At 42.9% G+C, this 20,354-nt stretch overlaps 1 protein-coding gene across 1 annotated transcript in view; it reads left to right on the top strand.

Moving 5' to 3' along the window:
- GABRA5 (gamma-aminobutyric acid type A receptor subunit alpha5) overlaps positions 1–20,354 on the top strand; it is a 661,916-nt gene that overhangs the window by 629,989 nt on the left and 11,573 nt on the right. The window lies entirely within an intron of this gene.

The raw sequence follows: 20,354 nt of genomic DNA, 5'->3' as shown, positions 1-20,354 counted from the left end.
TGGCGGGTGCATCCTGCATTTTTAACATTGTGGCAATGCTAAAAATGCATGTATGCATTTGCATACACAAAGCGGCAGGCACCGCGCGGTGCCTGCTGCTTTGTGTATGCAAATACTGGGGGGCACCCCCCACCACGCGTATGCATTTGCATACACAAAGCGGCAGGCACCGCGCGGTGCCTGCCGCTTTGTGTATGCAAATACTGGGGGGCACCCCCCACCACGCCTTCACTCCGGCATCAGATTGGGCCCATACTAATATGGCTGGTGGTGTCAAACAGACACCGCCACCATATTAAACCTTGCGCCTTGCGGCCGGGGCGGAAAAGCGGCGGACGGTCTTTCCATCCGCCGCAGCCCCCCCCCCGCCATCCTAATGTGGTGGGTGGGTCATTTCAGTGAGAATGGCGGGTGGATTGCCCCCGCCAGGCCGGCGGTGGCTACCACCAGCCTGGCGGGGGCAATCCGCCCGCCATCCTAATGGGCCCCTTAATGTGTGTGGACCAATTTGTTTAACTCTGTACATTAAGGATTAATCCAGGATGCCAGCCCTCTCCACTAAATAAGCGTATTGTAATGTTTGTGAATTGTTAGTTCATTTTGTTTCCTAATTGTGTGCCATCTGTATATTGAAAACCCTTTAGTAATGCTCTTTTATTTTAAGTAGAATAGCTTGTGTATCAGTTTTTACATCCAATTCCATTCCACAGCTGATAAATCACTATGGTAAGTAGCATGTTACCAACACATTATTGCTGACAGGAGGGGGAAGACGGCAAATAAAAAACACAAATCAAAAGAACATATTTAACTATTTGCTCATAAATGATAATCATTGTACATTTTTGAAAAAAGAGTTTCAGGTTTTTTGAGTGACAATAGATTGAAATCGTGAAATCTCACGTATTTCATACAAACATTGGCTTCTCCTATATGATGGAGACATGCAAAGCAAACTTTTAATTCTTTGTGAAAGTCACAGTGGAATTTTGAGTAAATTTGCTAATTGCAATTTAGTTTTGCTTGTGAATATGAATTGCTGATTTACAAAAACGTCAGCACTGCAGGTCATGTACTTTGCAGATCTTAAATGTAACCAATGGCAAACGTGACTGTGTGTACTGACTGGTGGTGTCACTGACGTGAGCAACAGCTTGCGTTCGTGAACTGGCACAGTTGCATGCTAAGCATGGCTTTTAAGAAGTCGAAGGAAAGGAAAACATGCTGCCAATTGAGTTGAAGGAACATGGGCCTCCTTTACAAAACACCTTTGTGGTCGCGACCCCAGAAGTGTGTTTTGCCATGTTTAAAATCCCTTTTGTGAATCAGTTGCCCAATCTGGGTTGCAGTGACTACTGATTTCAAAAGGTGAGCTGTCCAAGGGGATCAGCTCCCACCTTGACAATCGTTTTGAGAGACCTAAGGGAGAGCAGACAGTGGTCCAGGCAGTGCTTAATTCGTAAAGTGATGGGCCCAGTTTTGATCAGAAGCCCAGAGTCATTGCTGCGAATTATTGGAGGTGCTGAATACCGAGCCTGTGCAGTCTTGATTCCACCTTATGCCTTTTTCTTCCATCACCATACATTCCCTGCCTCTTCATCAAACTCTTGAAGTTTCTTTTAAATTCCTGCTTTGTTTCTTTGTTACTGTTTTTCCATTTTCTCTTCCTCTTTCTGGTTCGGGAGCACTCGGTTTACAGTACTCACACCCTTCTTTGGGAGATGGGGGCTTTGCCATTAGACACACCACAGGGAGCGGAACCAGCATTGACCTAGGCAGGCACAATCCTATTCAGGGCCAGGGTACTACTCCTCCCACTACTCCAAATGCAGATGCCCTATTTAGCCTAGTGCTGACTCACCCTGCCCCTCCTGGAGCCACACACACCTCACAAGCCCCTCGCACCCCAAACCCAGACATGCAATACACAACAGGTAGGCAGACACATAGCACACAGAAATGCCAACTTCTAAAAGTGGCATTTCTGAAATAGTTATAATAAATCTGCTCACACCATTGCCCACGCTGCTCCTCTAATATCAGGAATTACCACTGAAACACTTATCAGGGAATCCCCAATGCATTCCTATGGAAGGGCTGCCTCACAGTAGTGAAAAACCAAAATGGCTGTTTGTCACTACCAGGACATGTCACACACTTAAGGTACATGTCCTACCTGTCACCTACAATGCACAGTGCCCATAGGGCTAGCTAGGGCCTACCTTAGGGGTGACTGACATGCAGTTAAAGGTGGGGTCACAGACATGGCACACACTTTAGCTGCCACGTCACAGCGGCAGTAACACGGCACGCACAGGCCCAGCAATGGCAGAGGCCTTGGATAGGTTTGAAAGGCTTCTTTGGTGGGTGGCGCAACCATCGCTGCAAGCCCACCAGTAGCATTTAATTTACCAGCCCCGGGTATATGAGATGCCACTTTACAAGGGACTGACAGGTAAATTAAATATGCCAAACAGGTTTAGATCAATCCTTACCATATTTTCCACAGAGAGCACACGCACTTTACACTGGAGAGAAGTGCTAACGTGTCCAGAGTCCTAAAACCACCAACACCATGACAGAAAAAAGGCTAGTAGAAAGGCAAAAAATGTAGGGGTGGCCCTGCACAAAGGGCCAAGTCCAACAGGGAAAAACCGCTTCAAACTGTGCTGCTTTTGTGCTATCCAGAAGGGTACTTGATCCCGTCTGGTGGGAATCTTTACTAGTGCGGCATTCAGCGTTTGATGGCTGATACCTGTAGCAGCCAATTGAGGTTGTACAGCCTGGGGAGCCCTCACAGGTTGATCTATAAGTGTTTGCATTATGAATTGTATAAGATTTCTGTAATGTTTTACTAAATCTTCATATAGTGTACGCAATTCTGCTGCTGGTAACCTCTGAATGTCTGGGTATGGTGTATACAAGGCTAAGGGCATCATTAGGATGGCAGGCGGACTTTGTGCACCCGCCATCCTTACGGAAAACGGGACCGCCCACCATAAGTGCGGGGATCCAATGGGGGAGATTAGGATGCGCCGGCTACACTGCCAGGCGCAACCTGCATTTTTAACATTGCGGCGGGCGGAGCTTTCAGCAGCACCCACCGCAATGCCAAAAATGCATGTTGTGCATATGCATGCACAACGTGGTAGGCACCTTGCAGTGCCTGCCATGTTGTGCATTCACATGCAGAGGGGTACCCATAGGTACCCCCATGTGCCCCCCCACCCCCCCAACATCCTGGGGGCCCGCAACGGGCCCGCAACCTCGAAATCCGCATGCCTTTCTGTGGCGCCACAGAAAGGCTGCCCTCGCGTGCATCCTGATATGGATGGTGGTGTCTAGCAGACACGCCACCATATTAAACCCTTTTCCGCCCGGTCGACTTGTCGGAAAATCGGCGGACAGTCTTCCCGTATGCCGCGGTACCTCTGCCATACTAATATGGTGCGGGGGAATTGGGTGGAGGGCGGGCTCGGATGTAGGGCGAATCGCCACCGCCTGCATGGCGGAGGCGATCCACCCTGCATCCTAATGGGCCCCTATGCCTGGCCAGGTCACTTCTTCTTTACTGAGCAGACCGAGTCTCACATTTTTTACAGTATGGGGGAGGGCACATTCAAAGCAATTTATATGCTCTTGGTAAGTTAGCAAGACTTCTATGTCCAAGTATGGAAATTATGCATCTGGTGTCTAATCTACAATATAAGTGTGAAACCATGTTGTGCATGCATCTGCAGCTGGGAACCCAAAAATAAAATAACTCTGTCCTGATTGCTTCCTGTGTCTCGACCATTAAGGTAACATCTCCACCCGTGGCCGGGAGATCATGTTGCAATAATTTTATAGTAACTGCCTGTCTACAATTTTCAGAAATATTTAGAGTAGCTGCTTGTACTTCAACGTCATCTCCATGTTCGGACATTGTAAAAATGAAAAATATTTTTTAAGAGACTGAATTTTTTGAGATTCGATTTGTACAATATGGGAATTTTCTTTAATCCTTCAAGCTTGATAAAACCTACAGTCAATACACAGGACATACCTACTATGCTGTGGCGGATTCCCTTTTCCCGCTATGGACGTCTCCGGTTAAAATGTGAGTAGGGGTCTCTGAGAAAGCACAAGTGAATTATTCAGATTTGTCTGTTAAATTAGGTCCTAACCAACGTTGGTGGTGCCATGTCATGTAGTTCCTACTAATCGGTAGGATCTGTGCATTGTTTGGAAAACATAAAATAACGGCTTGGTGTCAAGACTGATTCCGGACACCCTCGCAAGATATGTTGGCCTATAGACTAGTTAGCTCACAGTGCCACTGTAAGCCCCCCTAACCAACCAGGTAGTGAACAGTTTCTTTCAACCACTGAACATGACAACCCTGAACATTCAAGGATTCTGGAGACAGTACAGAACCTTTCACTCAGTCGCTCGTGCTCACTTATTCTCAGAGAAATACACAGAGAATACACAGTGGAACATTTTCAATAATATTTATTGAACAAACATTATTCTTGTATGAAATACGTGTGCTGCAATGGCTAGGAGATGGAAGCAAATAAAGGTGATTGAGAGAACTAAAAGAGTGAACAGTAGATACATTTCTACCCTGGTGCTGAAGCCATGAATACATGCAGGCATATTTGCAGTATGGTAATCTAATATACTCCTATGATGCGGACCCTGCACTAAGTGTACCTAGTGTGTCTATGGATGTAGAGCCAAGAATTCCCCCAAAGGACAATCCAACCCCATTACCTGATTGGATACAGTGAAGGACCCCATCTTGGTCTCTAGTTGGACACCCCTCACGAAATGTCAGGCCGGTTCATGGTGATCAGGGACCTTCGGTGTCAGCAGAAGTGGCTCCTCTTTCAATCTACTAGGATGCCTATCATTTATAATAAAAAAGCAGCCTTCACGATGTGCATGCTAGATTCGTGATGCCATGGATATGTAGATAGCACTGTCGCCCCGTGGATGAAGATAGGATGACTTGTGTACCTAGTCCGCAGAGAGGCCTAGTACATGATGTTCAAGGCAATGTGATAATGTTTTGCGAAGTTGGATGTGTAAACAAGGTAGTTTCAGAGAAACTAATCCAGCATTGTCGTGCATGCAAATGTGTGCAAACTTTCACCACTGAAATGTTATTTTATAGGACAATATAAGGAATAAGCTGACTCGCTACATGGGCCTAACTCAGGAATATAACAATAGGGTGCGTAAGGAGGAAGAGAGTCAGGACCGTGTTGGGCACACTCTCGCTGAGTCCCCCAGGACAAGGAGGGAAGCAGGGCTTGGGTACACAGGACAATAGCAGCCACAAGGACCAGCTAGGACCACCAAAATCAGCCTCTGCAGCCACTCTAGCACCTCCATGCACAAGTAAGTAGTGCAGATGAGGCTGTCTGGCACTATGTGATGCATTTTCCATGCCTTAAAACCCCTTTTTGCTGTTCAATGTGGTACCCAAGTGTGTAGCTATCACAGAAATACTGCCCGGAAAGTAGACAGAAAACCACCACAAGAAAGCTTCAAATCGCCCACATGATGATGGAAGCTGAGCGTGGGATGGGCAGGCAGTCACATGCACCCCCTAACTCAGTGACTCACTAGGATGAGACTCAAACTGGAGTAATCCCAGAGAGACACCACTAAGTTGGTCCAACACAAATTAAAAAAGACGACCCTTGAGGGGGCCACATTGGCCGTGAGCATTCACATGGCACAAGCCTAAAAGGGGGCTCAACTGCAAAACTCCAGAGGGTCTCTACATAGCTATAATGGCAGAGGCCAGAGTGGTTGGCAGGAACCAGACATCAGGGAATGTTTCTATTGTCACAAAATGGACCACATGGGAGGCAGGTTGACCAAAAGCATACCACAAACAGAAGTCAATGAGACAGGCTCAGTGCCCCCAAAATCTCCATTCACAAAATCAAGCCCTGGGAATTCTGAATGCACCCTACACTCTTCCGCAAGGAGTTCAGTCAGCCACTGCACCACCATAACAGGGATCAGGTAGTTTGATAAACATGTGTCAACTGCAACAACAGACAGGGAACCCAGCCCAACAGGGACCGGGGCTGCAGCTGCGGCAGGGAGGGGTGACTGTTTGGGGAGATAGTGCCTTCACACAGACGCAGAACCCAAATGTGCAGTAAGTTGAACCCCCATTGCATACCATCCATTTCATCCACACCTCAAAGTTTGCTGTATTATAACTCTAAAGAAGGACCAAGGAGACAATATTAGGAATTCACACTTTTACTACCATTCTGGAATTCAGGGCAGCTGCATGCTTTGTCGATCAGGAATCCTCACTAGAGTCCGCCATTCAGGTCACCTGCGGGATCCTAGGTCCAACACAGCTGCTGATCCCCCTGGGCAGGTCTGAATGGCCACACCCAGTGTAAGGGCAGTCTGACGAGGGGGCAGGAGGGCTCCATGACCAGTCCTTAAAAGCAGGCACCCAGGACCCCGGAGCCAAATCCAATTATTACAGGTTCCAATTATTAAATCAGAAGGTCCCCATTCTCAGGCATTGAGCCCAGGGCCAAAAATTTTTGTGACACAAGGGGGACCCAACGGATAGCTAAGTACCATGGGTATAACAGCGTTATAATGAACAAAGGTCCTTAGCTTATTTGAGAATCAAAAAAACAATACTGTATAGAAACACAATGGAAAGCTATACGTTATAAAGTTTCCAAACCCAGCCGGGAAAGGAGTTTATTTATCAAGAAACAATGTTCAATCCTACAATACAAACGTAATAACAAGACACAAGCCTGTGCCGTACAAAAAAGAGGGAAAGGAAAAATAGGATAAAGGTGAAAGCGGTGTCTATCAGGCAAAGGAAGAGAGCAAGGACAGGGCACTGTAAATAGGTAAAAGATCAATAACAGTGTCGCCTGGAGTGGAGTATATACAATCTTATTTGACAATATTGTAAATGTAAACCCACTCATGGGTGTCGACGTTTCGATCCCTATTGCTCAACTAGATACATGGGATCATCATCAGGACTTTTGTAATGAACAAAACATGCCTGATTGTGAGAAAGCCTCAGTAAATCTATGCATGAAGCCTCACATGGGAGGTGTACTTCACTTCAAGGTTTATGGCCGAAGAGATCGTGCACGTAGTAAAATGTCGTGGAGGTCTTTTTTGGGGGTCCAGACGAATTGTTCGTTAAAGAATTACTGGTACAATTCGTAGTTCGTTTCCAACTGCATACGATGGCAGCGCTTACTTAGCTCATCAGGGGAGCGGGGTAAAGATTTTACGTGTAGGCAGCAGTGGCCATACACGGGGGTTGCCAACAATGTGGCGTTCAGACGAAAGTGAAGGTGAAGACTCGTCTCTCCCGTGGCTTCTCGGTCAATGCCGGTTGCAAGTCAGCGTTCCCGTAGGGGTGCACGCACTACCAAAAATACCAGAAAGTCAAATGCCACATGAAGTTAGGAACACATAGACAATCAAGAGTCAGCACACACAGTACATACAGTGATCACGCACCCCTCATGCCAGACATCTGTGCACATTACTCACTGACACCCATTGTGGGCCACGCAAGGTCGAGGCCCGCCTGCATTTGTTATCAGGGGCCTTATTTATGACTGCAAAGAAAAGGCATGCATTCTTTACCAAAAAAGGATCAAAGGAAACACTTTATGATACACAAATAAATGTATGGTACCTTGCTCAGATTGATTGTACTTTGAGACAGTCCTCATTCATGCTCCTGTAACTATACACATGGCCAAAGCGTTTAATTAAACCAACTGTTCCTCTTTTGCCAAACACCTCTTGTCTTTGTTTTTTCAAAGCAAATTCATTTTCAAGCAACATCTCCAAGCCCCCTAGCCCATCAGGAATTCTTGACAATTATTCTAAGATCACCACTATATATACACATGAAACCTTGTCTTCACTTGCCATGCCTTTCTGACTCACTGACCTGATTTTCATCCACCGTGAAACTATGGACCGACACAAGGCAATTTTGACGACTCTGCAGCAAGATGCACTGGAGCATTACCAGACATAAGCATTGGCATTTTTCATTGTATGAGCTCCTTAAAAACATCAATGTCCTAAATTACCTTTGTTAGATGGGCCTCACCTCCAAGCACTATCTGACCAAATGCTCTCACCAACCTGCCCTATCTGACCAAATGCTCTCAACAACTTTCCTACATTTGGCCACCTCACAATGAAAAGATCTGTATTGGCAACTGGGGCCTTATTTATAGACCTGCGGTAACAGAATCGCTGCCAGTATATTCTGGAAGAGATAAATCCTCCATAATGATAACAAAACATTTTTGACAAATGCTTCTCATTGGGAGTAACGTCGTAAGAAAGGCACGGATCGGTTAAGCCACTTTCCGACACCTATAGTATTATGAAAGCAGATTTACAAAGATGGAAATATGTGACTATGACATTTGTGTTTATTTGCTATCCATTGCATGACCCAAGAAGGCCAATGGGTAGGAGCTCCGCTCGGGAGCTCCTGCGCGAGGGATCGCCTTTTTTGGCGATCATACCTGTGGCGAGGGATCGCCTTTTTGGCGATTATCCTGGAAATTGCCCCCTGTGATCCCCCTCCGTCCTGGGGATTTTAAAGCTTTACCTTTTCTGATTGTCAAAATCGAGGTAGTCTTTTCCAGAACAATTCATCTAGTGGAATGCTAGGATATTGGCAGACTGCACGTTTGAGCTACTCACTGCTGCTGTTGAGGAGACCGATTCGGGATCACCTTTTGGGTCTCACTCCTGGGCTATCACCTACCTTCTCGTCTTGACCACTATGACTTGGCATCTCCCTGCAACTGCTGTGCACTTAAAGCCTCTTCTTGATGGCAGCCCTACATGTTCTCCCGCTGCAGCTACCACGATCCCGTGAGATGATTTACCCAGGTCTGAGCGGGGAGCGAGCGCTGGGTTCCTGTCCTCGGCCCTCCCATCCTCCCGGCCACCCATCTGATGATCCAGGAGTCGGGATAGCCTCCCTCTACTGAATAGGCAACCTTCTTGGAGGTGGGAGGTTTTCGACGGGAGCTCCGCTTGTGGCTTGTCTCGTCCATGGGGTTTATTTCAGCAGCTTGGTCGCGGTCTAGCGATTGATTGTAGAGATCCTCTCTTGCTCCCCCTTCTCTCTTTCGTCCACTTCCTGTGGGTGGCAATGGTGGGGCGAGGCGGCCATTTTACCCCCATCCGATGGCCTTCCTCTGCGGTCTGCTAATTGTCGGAGCGGTGAGTGAAGCTGTCGCGCTACGTTACTGTGCCGTGACATCAACTCTCCTGTGTTTTTTTTTTTCACCGACTCAATTTTGGTCTGCCTCTGATTTGGCCCCATGGGGTAGGACTGACCGTGGATGCTACCCTCGTTGGTGCCATTATTCTGGACTCAAACTTATTATTTTTTTTCATACCATCTGCCTTATTTCCGACCCACCTTGACTCTTTTACTAAGTGTACCTCTATTTTCCCTTGTTCTGTTGCACTTCTCAAATGTGTTGGACTTTGCTGTTTATTTTTTCCTTGATGTACTTTCTTCCATTGCTGGCCAGATCTGATCTGCTTCCAATCCCCTTGACCCTACCCCCCTCCCCCATTACCTTCTATCCCATATGAGGACTTTTGTCTTTCTTCATTATATTATGCTCCAGTAACTAATGTTAACTATGCAAAACTGTTCTCATGTAAAGTGCTCTGATACCTCCGGGTCTAACCAGCCTCAGCAACTTCTGAGGAATCTATGAACTTTATACCGTCTGCAGAGTCCTAGCAACATGGCCGATACCCGGTGGACCTACCTAGGTAGCTATTGAGGGGATTGGCTGTTGATTTCCCCCTCGGCCGTCACCTACCCAGCCAGAAATTGGGCAGATTTTCCTTAGTGCAGTGGTTCCCAAACTCTGTGCCGCAGGACCCCGGTGCACCGCCATGAGCAGCCAGGGGCACCGCGGTCACATTGGGAAAATGAACCTTATTGCAGCTGCAGCACAAAATACTTGCTGCCTGCATAATCCGGGAAAATGATTTGGCCCAAGAGCGCACGTCCGTACGCGTTGTGCTTTCACAGGCGTAGTAGTCGCCATTACTGGCATATGCAGCTCGCCTCTGATCGTTTGAGGCACGTTATTGCTGCCCACCGTGGGATCCTCTTCACAAGTAAGGTAAGAAACTGGCTTGGGAGGGATTCCCGTTCAGTAGAACAGGAGTACGGCAGTGATACACAAGCCAAGAGGCCCGACTGTAAAAAAGCGGGCTCCACGGAGCTTGTTAAAGCAGCCAGAGAGAAGGCTTTGGCTTGGCTTCTTATGTCTGATTTCTTTAACAAGCTCCGTGGAGCCCACCTTCTTACACTAAAACTATATACTGGTGTAAAACGGCGGTTGGGCAGAAGATCGGCATGGCATTTGATTATCATTAATTATTAATCAAATGACATGCCGATCTTCTGCCCAACCTCCGTTTTGCACCTGTATCACCTGCATTATTTTTAGAGTAAAAAGGCGGGCTCCACGGAGCTCGTTAAAGACTCAGAATGCGGGCATGATGTTCCCCCAGATCCAAACAGCGTACAGATGCACATTTGGCTCCCCTAGTATTTATTGGAAATGACATGGTAGAAGTAGTTTTGGCTGTCATGGTTGAGCAGCACATATTGGTAACATATTACTAAGTGACTTAAACAGCACATTCAGGTCTAAAATTGGTATTTCCTTAGTATTCCCCCTCAGCGAAAAAGTTGCAAACCTTTGGTAATGTTGGATGTGATGGATACGGTTTTCTTTCTGAAGACTTTTTTTGCCTTTCCTGACAGTCCTCAATTTAGGTTACTCTGCAAGATAATATTAGGAACTAAAATAATTAGATGTTGTTTTGCCTTTTAAACACTTCAAATCCTAGATGGCTGGTGTCGAAAGAGGTAACATGAGACAGAGCTCTGGGAATGCATGTACAAAGTGTTCTGCGATCCCAAGTTTTTTGACTGATACATTTTAAAGGTAAAGGAGTTGCAGATTGGGCAAAGTGTCTATCAGCACCAGTGTTACCAAAAGGATGCAACTATACTACTATGAATCAAATGCCATGCCGATCTTCTGCCCTACCTCCATTTTTTACTTGAACTAGATTTTAAATACTGACAAGATCATGTAAAACACGGGTGTAAAATGTAGTTCAAGTAAAAAACGAAGTTTGGGCAGAAGATCGGCATGGCATTTGATTGGGATTGCTTGGTGCCTAACTGCGTATCGCCAGTGGTATGCCTGGAAACTTTCCACTGCCGCAGCTTTGCATGCCCTCTAGTTGGAATGTTGGTGAATATGAAATAAGCCTAAAATACCTTCAGTCAAAGAAGTAAATCTCTGCCCATGTTTTTATGTTTCCTTTCATGAATCGGACTCCATGTTTTCTTTCCAGCAATAGCAGCCTCTCTACTTGCACTTGGTTTGTACGTAGCCGTAGTTTCAAAGCATGTGTGCGCTTTTAATCTTGCAATGTTTCTCACTTAACAAGATTTTATTAAACAACTGTTATATTTTTATTTTGTTACACATATGAGTATAATACCTTCATTCTTCATTGCATCCCAATTAATTTACAGAAGACAACAGGAAGTACTCCTGAGGTCGGGCGTACATCCCTCCCCCCAACACGCCCACCGGTAAAAAAATGGTGGGGAGCCACGGCCAACTGCCAATTAGGTCAAGGGAGCCACAGGTCAAAAAAGTTTCGGAACCACTGCCTTCGTCTCTCCACCATGTCTCCTTCCTCCCCCGCCTTCTGATAAATCAGCCGGCTTGTTTGACTTTCTCTTTGTCTTTTTTGGTTCTCCTGAATTACATTTCCCCTTGCTGGTCTTTTCTAACCCAATCTTAATTTCAACCCCATTTTACTTTTGCCCTCTTTCTTCTATACCCCATAGGATGTGTGTATATGCTTAAGCAATGCTCTAGCAATCTCATGTTACTGTGTAACACAGTTTTTTTCCATGTTATACCAGGCTCCTGTAACTGACGTCATTTTGTCACTAGATTATCCTCATGTGAAGCGCTTTGATACCTCCGGGTCCAGCCAGTGCAATATAAAACTCTTCAAATAAATATATATATATATTTTTATGGATTTTACATTGTCATCACTTACATAAAGCATTTAATAATGTAATCATGGTTCTCACTAGATACAAGTTTCTATGGGTGAGCTGTCTAAATATTGAATTTTAAATATCGAGTTACCAAAATATTGAATTTTAAATATAGAATTGCCAAAATATCCATTTACAAAAATATAGTGGTGCAGAAAATCGAAATGGATGTAAGGAATATCGTTTTTAATAATATCGAAGTTAGTAATATCGAAAGTCATAATAGAGGGCTAGATGTAGGTAATTCCGATTTACCTACTCTTAAATACCGAATTTTACCGATTCGGTATTTAAGAGTAGGTAAATAGGAAGGAGGCAGATGTAGGTAATTTTAAATTCAGAATTACCGAATCTGTAACATTCGGTATTTACCGATTCTGTAAATACAGAATCGGTATTTCCCATTGATTCCTATGGGCTTTGAAGCCCATAGGAATCAATGGGAAATACCAATTCTGTATTTACAGAATCGGTAAATACCGAATCCTGCAAGGGTGCAGGAGGTGTCACTTTGACACCCTCTAGCACCCCAAGTACAGGCTTGTGTGACATGTGGCACACATACTTGCCCTAAGGGCATGTCTGTGTGTCACATTGCACAGGTGTGCATGCACAGATGTGCATGCACACCTGAATTCAGTATTTTACCACACAATAGGATTGTGTGGTAAAATACCGACTCTTAAGGGCCTGTGGCACTGTAAACTGTGCCACCTACATTTGGAATTACAGAATTGGTATATTTACAGATTCGGTAATTTACCGAATCGGTAATTTTACCGAATCGGTAAATATACAGATTCTGTAATTTTCAGCCCCCTACATCTGAAAACCCTAATACCGGTCGGAAACGGCCGAAATCGGCCGTTTCCAACCGGTATTAGGGCTCCTACATCTGGCCCATAGTTGTTAAATTTGTTAAAAACATTTTTTAGTGTTTTAAGTGTTAGTATATGTGTTAAAAGTATATTTTATGTTTGTAATGTATGTTGGAATTTTTTTTAAGTAATGAATCTTATGTTAAATTATTTTTGCGTATTTTAGTTCCGTAGCAGATTGTGGGTTTATAGGGGAATAGGGTGGGAAGTCATTTAATTATAATACATTAATTAAGATTTTATTTGAATTAATTAATTATATGTTAATTAATTTTTGTGTAATTTTATTCCGTAGTTGGTTGTGGGTTTATAGGGGAAGAGGGTGGTAAGTAATTTAATTTAAATTAATTAATTCCTAAATTATGTAAGTATTAATTTTGTATTCAATTATTTATATTGTTAATTGTGTTGAATAATTCATTAAGTAATAATTATAATGTGATTAATAGTAAATATTCATTTATTGGAAATAATGTTTATTGTGTAAAAAATATTAAATAGTTAATAATTTGAAATTAAATATTAATAATTAATTTGTTAATATATTAAAAGTGTACTTTTTAGGAGAGGGTTGTGGGTTTATAGGGGAATAGGGTGGGAAGTAATTGAATTGTAATTAAGTAATTATTAAATGTTATTTATTGGTATTGATAATTAATTTATTGTTAATTATGAATTGGTAATTACTTAATTGATAATTAAATTACTATCATTAATTCATAATTGGTAAATACGTTTTAATATTCATTATTTATTGGTATTGATAATTAATGTATTGGTAATTAATTATTAATTTGTAATTAATTTATATTAACACCTTAAGAGCGTTGTAAATCCCTCCCCAGTGCTGCGCTGTCCATTGGAACTAGTGCTGAATGGACGTCCAACGGTCGCACGCAGCACTGGGGAGGTAGTGGCCGTGACGACCGTTGGCCGACGGCAGCAATTAAGGGGTTAATTGAATAATTGATAATTATAATAATTATGTGCAATTTTATGTGGAGTGTGTTGTGTGTTTATTGGGGAATAAGGTGGAAAGTAATCTAATGTTATACAAGTTATTATTCATTTTTATTTATTGGTATTTTCAATTAATTTATTTTTAATGTATGATAATTCATTATTTAATTACGAAAATGTTTTAATTTATAAGTAGGTTATCTTTAACCCCTACGCTATCCAACACTTTCCCTACTGTTGCACTCACTGGAGTGGCAATAGTAATTTTTACCCACCCGCTATCGAAGACTTGCCCTACTGTTTCAGTGTTTGGAGTGGGAATAGTAATTTTTACCCACCTGCTATCCAACCCTTTCCCTACTGTTGCACTCACTGGAGTGGGAATAGTAATTTTTACCCACCCGCTGTCCAACACTTTCCCTACTGTTGCACTGTTTGGAGTGGGAATAGTATATTTTACCCACCTGCTATCCAACACTTTTCCTATTGTTGCACTCACTGCAGTGGGAATAGTAGTTTTTGCCCACCCGCTAACCAACACTTTCCCTACTGTTGCACTCACTGCAGTGGGAATAGTAGTTTTTACCCACCCACTATCCAACACTTTCCTTACTGTTGCACTCCCTGGAGTGGGAATAGTAATTTTTACCCACCCGCTATCCAACACTTTCCTTACTGTTGCACTCACTGGAGTGGGAATAGTATTTTTTACCCACCTGCTATCCAACACTTTTTCTACTGTACCACTCACTGAAGTGGGAATAATAATTTTTACGCACCCGCTATCCAACACTTTCCCTATATGTTGCACTGTTTTCAGTGGGAATAGTAATGTTTACCTGCTATCCAACACTTTCCCTACTGTTGCACTCACTGGAGTGGGAATAGTAATTTTTACCCACCTGCTATCCAACACTTTTCCTACTGTTACACTCACTGGAGTAGGAATAGTATTTTTTTCCCACCCGCTTTCCAACACTTTCCTTACTGTTGCACTTGGTAGAGTGAGAATAGTAATTTTTACTTTGCCGCTATCCAACATTTTCCTTACTGTACCACTCTTGAGTGGGAATAGTAATTTTATCCCCTACATTATGCAACGTTTTCACTATTGTTATATTTAATGTACTGTAAAATATAAATACAAAGATATATTTTTAATGTTTTAACTTATTATATATAATTTGTTTTTATAATTATATTCTAGGTTGATTTATATATATATATATTTATATACATATATATGTATATATATATATATATATATATATATATATATATCCAAAACACCAAAAAGGATCCTTCCTGAATGGTTCCCGTAGTCAGGTGGCGCATGTTCCGGCAGGATCCATTGCGCCGGCAAAGTTTATGTAAACACCAGATTCCTTGCAAAAGAATTTAATGCGCACTCAGATGGAGGGTAGAAAACACCAAGTTTATTTTCAAAGGTCGCTACGCGTTTCGAGACCCACCGGTCTCTTGATCACACGATACTTTCTTGTCTACCGCTACATGCATAAATAAAGTTTCAAAGTGAGTAAGTGAATAAACATAAAAGAGGCATTAACAACCAAAAGTGTTAGCTCAAAAACCATGGCGGCCATCTTGTAGTGGAGTAGTCCATGCGTTTTTACCACACATAGGGGTCGATTAGGATCGCGGACGGACTTGAGTCCGTCCGCGACCCCTGAGGAGGAGGGAACGTCCGCATGGGCTGCGGCGTTCCCTCCGATCAAATTAGGATGTGACCGCCAGGGTGGCGGTCACATCCTCTATCTCTAACATTGCGGCGGGTGCAGCTTCAAGCTGCACCCGCCGCAATGTAAAAAATCCATGCACAGCATTTGCGTGCACAAAGCGGCAGGCACCGCGCGGTGCCTGCTGCATTGTGCACGCAACTGCAGGGGGGTACCATAGGTACCCCCCATGTGCACCCCCCACCCCACCTTCACCCAGGGGGCCCGCAACGGGCCCCCGAAGTGAAGGTCCGTATGCATTTCCACGGCGGTAAAGCCGCCGCGGAAAAGCATATATTTACAGACATCCTAATATGCCTGGCGGTGTCTGATAGACACCGCCAGACATGTTAGTGCTTTTCCGCCGCGGTCGCCTTCCGACCGCGGCGGAAAAGCGGCGGACAGATTATCAGACCCACCAGCCATCCTAATTTGGCGGTGGGTCTTTGGAGTCTCCGCTGCGGTTTTTCCGCATCCTCCAGGCCGGCGGACACTTCCGCCGGCCCGGAGGATGCGGAAAAACCGCCATCCTAATCGGCCCCATAGTGTTAACCTTTCTTACACATATGGCTGATTGTCTTATTGTCTTTCAATTATTTTACTTCATATCTGAACCATCATGCCTAATTCAACCAGTGTCCATATTATGCACCTATCGACCACGCCATGCAATAACACATTGATCCTTATGAATGTTATTCCAATCATTGCCTCTAGTTTGCGCGAATATAGCATTACATGTTTTCAAAGTTATGTACATAACAGAAATTAAATCAACAAGTGTCCATATTTTCTAATGCAATAACGATAAAGTGCTCCCTTTGGTTATTTTAACCACATTGCATCCATCTAGTTTGCACAGTTGTGGCATAGCCTGGTCGCTAGCGCTAAAGAATCCACTTTCTTAACTGTTGAAAGAAACCCTCTTTCCTATAATCGGACTAGTGCCCTGTAATGAATTGCATTTTTTGATATACATAACCGTAATAAAATCAACAAGTGTCCATATTTTCTACATATGATCATGCAAATGCTGTAACAAATAAACGCTCCATATAGTTATTTTGACCACATTGGATCCATATAGTTCGCGCAACTATTGCATAGCCTGGTCGCTAGCGCTAAAGACTCCACTAACTTGGCTGTTGAAAGAAACTATCTTTCCTGTATACGGACTAGTGCCCTATGATAATTTGCAAGTTTTGAAAATATATATATATAACATTAGGCTCGCCTAAGAGCAATACTATATACCCTTTAGTAATTGGTCGCACTATATGCCTCTTATACTATAGAAACAGTATAGAAATACACCCATAGAATTTACCACTGTGCCCTAAATTGTGATTGTTTTGTGAATTTTTTTTAACATATATTGTACAATATATTCTTTCACAATAAACATAATTATATAGAAAAGAAAAGAAAAAGGATTTCAAAAATGTGCAGATTTGTAACCCTTTACTTCATGTCCTGGACTTTGCCGCAGGTTTATTCTTGTGAAGAAAAGGGTAGGAAGCCGTGCATCTTTATAAAAGTGAGTTGTGAAAAGGCCCCTTCCTTTTCCTCCTGTAAATTAAACAGAATGACAGAATTATTAAAACCAATTTAAAAACCTTTGTATTCCTATAAGTATCACATTTCATGTAAAACAGACTTGTTTCTAACAACAGGATATAGACTTTCATCATGTATCATGTAAATGGGTTGCTAGCTCTTCATCAAGATTGTGCCCGCCTGGAAATCTAGTCTCGAGCTGCATTATCCAGCTAGATTCTCTCTTCCTCAAGGCAATGAGTCGGTTGCCCCCTCTACCACTTGTGTGTACTTGTTCTAACGCAAAGTATTTTAGAAGAGCATTATTAGACTGATGATGTGTCTGAAAGTGACGTGCAATAGGGTAGTTTTTGTCAATATGGGTAATCGCCTGTAGGTGTTCTTGGACTCGTTTTTTTGCCATGCATATGGTACTGCCCACGTATTTCAATTTGCAAGGGCACTCCAAAACATATACCACATAATTGCTGCTACATGTGAGGAATTGTTTGATATTATGTTTCCTCCTGGAGCCAGGTATCTCCACTTCTTTTACCCTAGTGCTGAATTCACAGGCACGGCAGTGTCCACAAGGATAAAAGCCTTTGAGATTATGTGAGCTGGCAATGTTTTTCGGGCTAATGTCCCCTTTCACCAGGATATCCCTCAAACTCTTGCCCTTTCTGTAGGTGACTAAAGGTCGATCCCCTATTTTAGTGCCAATGATATTGTCACTTTTCAAGACATTCCAATTGTCTACCAACACTTTGTTCACCTTTTTCGAATCTTCATTAAAGGTGGTGATAAGCCTTGTGGTAGATTCTATTTCAGCTTCAGATGTTTTGGGTTCTAGGGTGCTTGCTCTAGTTCTCTGACTTACTTTGGTTACTGCCTTGTTAAGAACCCATTCTGGGTAGCCTCTCTCTCGGAATCTATTAAGCATGGTAGTTTTCTCTAATTCGTAAAGACTTTCTTCGCTGCAATTGCGTTTGGCTCGTAGGAGTTCCCCGTAGGGGATACTCCATTTGAGTCTTTCCGGGTGGGCACTCTGGGCGTGTAGTAGGCTGTTACCTGCAGTATCTTTTCTGTACAATTCGGTTACAAGACGACCATCTTGTACTGTGACCTTGGTGTCTAAGAACTCAATACTTTCAGTACTGGTATTCAGAGTGAGCTTTATGTTGTATGAGTTGTTGTTAAGTTTACTGACAAAATTCTGGGCTTCATCTTTGGATCCGTTCCACACTACGAATAAATCGTCTATGTAACGGATCCAGGTTCTGACTTTGCTAAATTCTACACTGAGCAAATGATCTTCGCTAATCTCCTCCTCCCATTTACCAAGAAATAGATTTGCTAGGCTCGGCGCAAATCTTGAACCCATAGCAGTCCCGCGTATCTGTCTAAAGATATCCCCATTAAACATAAAAATGTTATTTTTCAAACACGTTCTTAACATTTCCACAATCATGTTAGTATGGTCAAGGTAAGATATATCTATTTCCTGCATGAAATGTAGGCATGCTGTTATACCTTGCTCGTGATCAATTATAGAGTAGAGTGAGCTCACATCCATGGTCATGAGGGTGAGCCCTTCCTCCCAATTATTTGTGGCGATTTTGTTCAAAAAATCCTTAGTGTCCTCAATATGTGACGGCAGTGTATTGACATAATCTCGTAAAAAATGGTCAATATATTTCGAGATATTTTCGTTTACACTACCTATTGAGGACACAGGATATATAATATATATATATATGTAATTATATTTAAAAAAGTGTTTTTAACATTTTAAAATAATAACTAATATTTATTTGGGAATATTATTACATTTATATATATATATAGCCATAGGAATGGTAGCCAATCAGGTGGATGAAAGTACGAGCTCGGATTCAATTTCCTCATCCAGTGTATCAAGCGGGTCGAGCAACGATCTATTTACCAACGCTCAAGCAGCGCCTATCCTCAACTTAGAAGAGGAACTTGATTTTTTAGTGGCGGAAAGCCTCCGATCATTGAGACCATGACAAAGAAACGGGGCAACATTCGCAGGAACAAAAAAAGACGCGAAAGAAGGCGAAAACAAAAACAACGATGTGCAAAAAAAGAAGACAAACCAACAATGGCAGAAGAGGAAGTAACTAACGAAAGATCAGTTATAAACCTCTCCGATGTCATCTTATCCAAAGTGGAACAACAACTCCTCGCATTAGGCCTCAATTTTTGCCCTGAACAGAACTTCAAGTACGCCTCTACAAGAGTAGATGTGTATTGTTACATTCGTAAATTAAAACTTGAGAAATTCCTTGCGTTGCAACATCTCAAATCCAGTACAGATATCGCCAATCCAGCCAAGGCCAAGACATCTATTAATAACCCCCAACTAGTAGTGGCTGATATTCCAGCGCTTTTTGACTTTCATGATCTGAATCAGGCAACCGATTCACAACCCATGGGTCCTGACCAAGATCTTAACACCCAGAGAAGATTAGAAAAAATCAACATTATACAGAAAGGGGCGGGCATAACCCCTTTCAAAGGAAATCTGACTTTGTACCGCTAATGACCAGAGATGCGGTAGATGTGTTTCAAGACTGTATCATCACGGACATTAAAGATCTATACAGAAAAATCAATATTCGGAAAAGACAGACTTTTAACCAGAAACGAGCCAAGTATTACGAACTGATCAAAAAACTCAACAACAACCCCGATATTGTGGTGAAAACCGCAGACAAAGGAGGTAATCTTGTTATTTGGCCAAAAGCAGACTATATCCAAGAGGCACAAAGACAGCTACAAGATACTGCGTGCTATGTAAAATCCAATCTTAAAGATTACAAAAAGGCCAACGAAAACCTGAATAAACTGTTACTGAAATGGCGCAGGGAAGGCCTCATTTCAAGTGATGAACTCAAATTTATGCTCAATGAATTTCCCGTCTTGCCGGTTTTCTATTTAATACCAAAGGTTCATATAGGAATACTACCAATACCTGGCAGGCCAATCATCTCCGCGATCAACAGCAGTGGGGAAAATGTTGGACTTTTTATTGACTTTTTTCTGCAG

The sequence above is a fragment of the Lissotriton helveticus genome, chromosome 8 (assembly GCF_964261635.1).
Source record: "Lissotriton helveticus chromosome 8, aLisHel1.1, whole genome shotgun sequence".
Lineage (NCBI taxonomy): Eukaryota > Metazoa > Chordata > Amphibia > Caudata > Salamandridae > Lissotriton > Lissotriton helveticus.
This window is presented reverse-complemented; position numbering and strand designations above follow the sequence as displayed.